This window comes from Corvus kubaryi, unplaced genomic scaffold, assembly GCF_017639235.1.
Source record: "Corvus kubaryi isolate FWS band 111438036 unplaced genomic scaffold, C.kubaryi_AGA036_p1.0 37392, whole genome shotgun sequence".
Lineage (NCBI taxonomy): Eukaryota > Metazoa > Chordata > Aves > Passeriformes > Corvidae > Corvus > Corvus kubaryi.
The window spans coordinates 7,774,211-7,780,870 of record NW_024581131.1 but is presented as its reverse complement, the minus strand read 5'-3'; positions in this window follow the sequence as shown (position 1 = coordinate 7,780,870).

Genomic DNA, 6,660 nt, shown 5'->3' with positions numbered 1-6,660 from the left:
GAGGCCAGGGCAAAGGCCGTGGTCACCTTAGCAGGAAAACCTGGGCTAAGACTGGTCTGGAGGGGGTTTATAAGGACATCCCATCTGTAGGGTAACATCCTATCTATGGGTGACATCCCACTGTTCTTTGGGATATAAAACAGTCTCTGGGTCAGAGAAAAGGAAGCCAGGGAAAGAGGAGGATGGTGTATCTATACAGCTGTGTGGAGGAAGCTCCTCAGAGAGATGGGAGAGCCTCACAGCTTTCAATATCAGGCTTCCCTCAAGCAGAGCTCTCTCTTTAGCAGTAAAAGAGAATTAGCAATAACTGGTATTTTTGCTGGAAGGCAAAACAATCCCTCTAAGCAAACAATGACAGGTCACACTGGCTTGTGCAGCCTGCCTGGAAATAAATGTAAAAGATGGAGAGGTGCAAAACTGATAGCTCTGCAAAATAAGGAAGCTCCTCCTTATTGCCTTGGATAAATATTGTCTTTTGGGGAACTTTTTTGCTGTGTTTCAGTACAACAACTGCCTGTCTTGTGGCTTATTTTTATTAACAGGGGCAGGGGATTATAAAGCTGGAAGGCAGCAGGGAAAGTCCTCCCCACAGCACATGCACAAAGAGCTTGCAGGGAGATCAGGACCAGTTTCTGAATGCTAACATTTGGAATCACCAGGAAGATGCTTTTCTCCCAGCTTGCTGGAAGAACCTGTTCTCCTGGGTGTCTCAGCCCCTTGGGGCATCCTGGCATCTGGAAAAGGGTTGTAAGCAGAGGACAGTATGTCCTCCCCTGCTGCTTCTTATAACTAAAAAGTTGAGTTTCCCTAAAATAAACAAAGCAACAAAGCAGCTCCAAAAGCAGATGAACCTTCTCGCTTCATGAGCAGCATATAAACACTCTGGTGTCACACATCAGCTCTCTGTGACTGAGGTACCTTGTTCCTCACTGCAAGGCTGACACTGTCCCCTCACAGATGGGGAGAGCAGTTTCTCAGAAGAGGTTTCATAAAGGGCCTCACCTCCTCCAAAAAAGGCAGTGCTATCAAGACAGGACCCTCATGGATTACAAACGAGAGGAGAGACACACCTTCCACCTTCACCTTACATGTGGAAACTCAGCTCTTCCACATGCTCTGTTTACTTCCCTGTCCCTCACCTCAGCAGGGTCTAAGAGGGTCCCTGCCACCTCAGGAAGAACAAACTGAGTGACAAAGAGCAAGGCTACTGCCAACTCACTGCCTTTGTTTCCCCCAGCTCAGGCAAGACACAGAAGCACGACTACGCTTGTACACCCAGACATCTTGTGTTAGTGTCTGTAAGCCCACAGAGGGGAAATGTGGACACAGGAACCAGGTGCCAGACACATCCTGCACAGAGTCTGGCTTGGTTTCCCTCCAGGTGCAGGGTATGCAGAGGGAGATGTGCTTGTTACACTGCTTCTTTGGAACAACTGTCTGTGCAGCACTGAGCATTTCCAAGGGAAAGGATAGAAAAATGGTGTCTGGGTTCTGTGTTGTACAGACATTTAGGCACAAGCTGAGAAAAGGGGTGATAGCAGTAACATCAAATGGCACATACTTGAAGATGTTAGAGATATTCGTTCTAACTCCCTCCTTCTCCCAGTCAGCTTCCTGTAACAAGTGCAGCAGCCATAGATACCTCTCTTGCTAGTAGCCTCCAGGGCACCACCAGCTCTCTTCTTTTACCTATATTACCTTTGTAACTTGCCTTTCTGCTGCCACTAGAAGTAAATGTGGCCTTCCCTTTTACATGGAGATGGCCTCAGAGGTAGGATCATTTTCCAAATTGATGTTTTTCCCCTTTTTCTCTCCAGGTTTCCAAACATTCAGGACTGAAGCTTGGAGCCTTTACCCAGTACAGCCATCAAATCTTATAACTGTAATCAGTTTTGCTAACTGAACAAGTGACTAAAATTTTGCTGAGTAAATAATTAAATTCCAGTATCTCTACAAATATAGGGGACAGGATTATTTGTAGCCAGTCACAAAACAACCAGCTACTCATCAGCCAGATGCAGGTCATGCAACAATGCCATATTATACTCCTAGCATGATACAAATAGGAGGTTGTTCACTTGGTAGCATTGGTCAGGTTCAGCTGATCCTTGTAGAGGAAGAACTGTAAAGTTTAGGCATATTAAATCTCAGCATTCTTTTATCTTGGTTTACCAATAAGCAGATTATTTTCCCCCCTTTTTTGGCACTGCATATGAACCAAAACATGAGTTAATCTAGACCTGGGCCAATTGTTAACACTGCTGCTAAGAAAACTCCATGCAGAAAATGAAATGCAGAGCAGTTGCAAAAACCACAGTGCAACCAAAAAAGCAGGAGCAGGTGATTTTGCTTAGGTCTTGGTTATTTCTGTAGCTTTTAACTCTTCCTCATTGCTTAAGACTGTCAATATTTAATTCAAAGTTTTTAACTGAAAGAGCAAAATGTGGAGGGGCTGCTAAAGACCAGGTTCTGCACAAAGTTCATAAACCTGAGTGTGCTGGTGAGTGCACGAAATCACACTGTGATGATAGAAAGAAACCCCAACTTTCTAACAATATTCTTACTGGCATTGAAATGCCAAACCTAGAGACAGGAAGAAATAAAGGTTTCTCGGGCATTGATTTACCTCATCTTGTTGGTAGTGTTGCAGGTGAAGAAGATCAGCACAGTGGGTGAGATCAGGCTGGAGTTTAATAAAAGCTGCTTGAGTGCCAACAGGTGTTTTCTCTTCTAAATCCCACTGAAGAGCTACCTGGCTATCTTCCCTGAGGAGACACTGCTATCTGAGCTGATTGACCTTTGCAGTTCAGATTCTGGGAAGCATTACAGACAAGAAGGAAAAAAAGAAAAGCAAAATACATGTCCTCTGATGAATGCATTTGGGTGTTATTTTGAGAAATAGCAAATGCTTATTCAGCTCTGTTGGCATGGAAGTGGGTGGGCAGCAAGGTCTCGAGACAAGACCCCATCAGCAAAACTTTTAAAGCCACGATGTATTATGTATATATTGCTAGGATTTTTTGTCATAAAACATGTATCAGTATGTATTTGTTGTTTTGACTTGCTTGATTTTCCCTAAAATAATTATTATTGTCATCATACTGGTTGAAAAGCTTTGCCACAGATGGAATGTTTGAAAAATGGTGACAAAACTGAAGTAAATTGCAGTATGTCTGGAATGAGCAACTGTAGCCGTAGCATTTTGCAACCAGGGATGGCTATATTATGGGAGGAACTATCATGGTACTGAGTTTATATGCAATTATTTTTAAATGATTAGTTGAATACCTGCCAGGTTTGTGGCCATCATTAGGTTTCAGGATTAATGGCTGCACCAAGGTGAACGAGTGGAGGTTGGGGGCGTGAGGTGGGACAGTGCTGTGTGCAGCAGTGCCTTGCCAGGAGCCAGCAGCCAGCTCAGCACAGCAAACAGCTCATCTGCACAGCAGACAGGGATGAGGTGGGAGCTGCAGATGTTCTTGTCACCCTGTGATGGGTACAGAGGGTAGGAGGCACTTCTGCCCTCGGGACACCGAGTGATGAGATGTCCCTTTTCTGCACAGAGCTGCGCTGTGCCTCACCTGGGCCAAGGAGCCCCAGGCCCAGCGCTCCCATGGTCACAACATGATCCCAGAGGATGCAGGGCACCAGCCAGTGCCTGTGAGAGGGGGGAGAAGCAAGTCTGCAAGGTAATTTGTAGATGAGTAAGAGCCCTGCCTATGTCTTCCCATGTAGTAAAGGCAGACGAGGTTTTGTGTGAACTTGTCTCCTCTGCAGGGCCAGGGACTCAGCAGTTCATTTTTCTCCCTCAGCTCTGTTTTATATGTATGTATTTGTTTAATAATGTTCTAGAATTAAAAGCAGGAGAAACCACAGTGTATTTTCTGCTGCCAATGAGCCAGTGACTTACCTGTAATTAAAGAGGAGGTAAACTCATTTATTTGTTGATTCAGGTTGGGCAGGGAGGAGTACACTGACTCTTCCTTGCCCAAAGCAGAATTGGGTAAACCACATTCACTCCTGTGGATAGAAAAATCACTCTTATATCTTCACTTAAACTGTAAAAACACAATCAGTCCCACAAAACAGATGACATCTAGGAAAGCTCTGAGTAGATAAATTCTACTCTTGGCAGCATTAAGTCACAAGGTGTTGTTTCTCCCACCCTCAGCAGGGGGGGAAGTCTGCCCTACAAATCAAAATTCTTCCAGGCTTAATCCTTAATACCACAAGGCAGTCACCATCACGTGAATCTTTGGTCCAAGGAATATGCAGTACTGCAGATAAAGACAGAGAGATCCTATTAAAAGTTAAATCCCCCACCGTTCACTGTTGTGCTCTGGGTAGAGGACATGCAAAGTGGCAGTACTGCAAGTGGACAAGGCTGAGGCAGAATCGGTGGTCTTGAGGGTTCTTTTAAGATAGGGTTAGCAAGCAGTCTTTGGGACTCAGAAGCTCATTTGTTCCCTTTGTTCCCTTATAAGCTGTCAGTGTAATGCATCAATGCATGATTCTTCCCCCTGGATACTGACTGTAAGAGGTCCTGGAAAGTGTAGTCAGAATTCTCAGTTCACATCACTACAACCTACCCATTTCATTGGAAATATGTCCACCACTGGAAAAGGCTGGAGAAGGCTGGTGTTGACCAATGACGTTAAGTTTTGGTTTAGAAAAAAGAAAATGCTGGTATATAAATGCTGCTGCTGTATCTCTCCCATTCCTGTCAGTGCTTCTCCTTGCTTTGCATGGAGCACACCTTCCTCCTCAACAATACACACACACTGCTGCAAGGAAGGGCACACTGCAGGACCTAACCAAAGAACATGCAGCAGGTGGGTGTGACAGATGGGGGACAGCAAGGTAACAGGGAGATAATTAGGATTAGAACCATAAACAGCGGTGGTGGCAGACACTATGAGAGACGCTTGAATTAAAATTGGATCTTTGCTTATCAAGGGTTCATTGCTTCCTGCTTGTTCTCACCAAAAAAACCCAAGTTGCTTTGACATCACAGTTAGTTGCTATGGAAATGCTGATGCTACCAAAGATAGGACAGCGCTGGAGGGCTATAAAAAGTCTTGGAGACCCAGCTGAGTCCGTACATATTTAGGAAAAGCCAGCACAGCATTTACTTTTGGCAGTGGCACAACAGCCCATTCATGTGACAGAATGGGACAGCAGAAGTGGATAAGGGGACATCACAATACAACAGAGTGCCATGATGCTGAGGTGGGGAGGGAGGGGGCAAAGTTAGGACCAGGGGGAAAGTAGAGTAGTTAAACCAGTACCACCCTGGCAGTAAAGAATAAAGCTCCCCAAAAAAAGAAAATAAATTTTAGAAAGAGGAAATGCTAGAAATGGAACTTCTCTGTTCCCAGAAAGTTGTCACAGGCTTTAACAACCTTGTGAGAGATGTCTCCTAGTTAATTTTAAATCTCAGTAAACACAGAATCATAGAATCGTGTAGGTTGGAAAAGACCCTTAGGATCACCAAGTTCAAAGCTGATGCTGCCAAGTCCACCACTAAACCATGTCCCTAAGTGCCACAAGTACATGTCTTTCAAATACCTCCAGGAATGGTGACTCCACAACTTCCCTGGGCAGCCTGTTCCAATGCTTGATAAGCCTTCCAGTGAAGTATTTTTTCCTAATATCCAATCTAAACCACCCCTGGCACAACTCGAGGCTGGATTTACTCTTGTGTTATCACTTGTTACCAGGAAGAAGAGACTGACCCTCACCCAGCTACACCCTCCTTTCAGGCAGCTGTAGAGAGTGATGAGTTCCCCCCCAGCCTCCTTTTCTCCAGGCCAAAGAACCTCAGCTCCCTCAGATGCTCCTCATAAGATTTGACTTTGCTAACAAATACTATAGCTGTTATTTACAGCTGAGATGTCAGCAGGTCATCATCAGCATCATTAATTCTTTTAGACCTGGTTAAAAAAAAGAAATATTTCCCTTTTCAACCCTCCTTTTTCTAACCAAAATTTTTTAAAAAACAATAGCTGAGCTTATCTGCCTCTCAGCTGTTGAAAAATGAGGAATGATAACCTGAGCAAAATTTATCTGGCATTGTTGTCATCTCTCTGAAGGAGATGGGTACAGAAGCATTGTCCCTATGAGAAAAGGGCTTCACCACAAACCAGCTGCTCACCAAGTTTGTTGGGACACTGAGTCACATCATAGGCAGAATGGACAGGTCCACCAAAGACGTTTCTGTGCCCAGGAGTCTGCTCGCTGTCTGCCACACTGCCACATGGACGACAGCTGGGAGCACGCAGGAGGTCTCTGGTGGGCACTGCTCTAGCAGGGCAGGTGGGCTGTACAGTGTGTCAACCCAGGCTTCACAGATGATTCTTGATGTTTTTGAAATCTATGTCATGATTGTGGCTTTCAGGGTAAAACAGTTTTCAGAGGAGCTTCTACTCCTGGGCAAATGCACCTTTACCCACGTGTGGCTTCATTTGGGCTGCTATCTTTATCCCTATTCCAGAAAATGAATGGAAGATGTGCCTCCACAAAGCCTAATGCCAGCAGCATTTTCATCCTCTGTTAAAACACCCCCAGGCTACTGATATCAGCCAGTAGTAATGGGTGCCCCTTCCCCTCCCAGCACAGCTCTACCACTTCAGCAACCACAGAGTCCTTACTCACATTCTG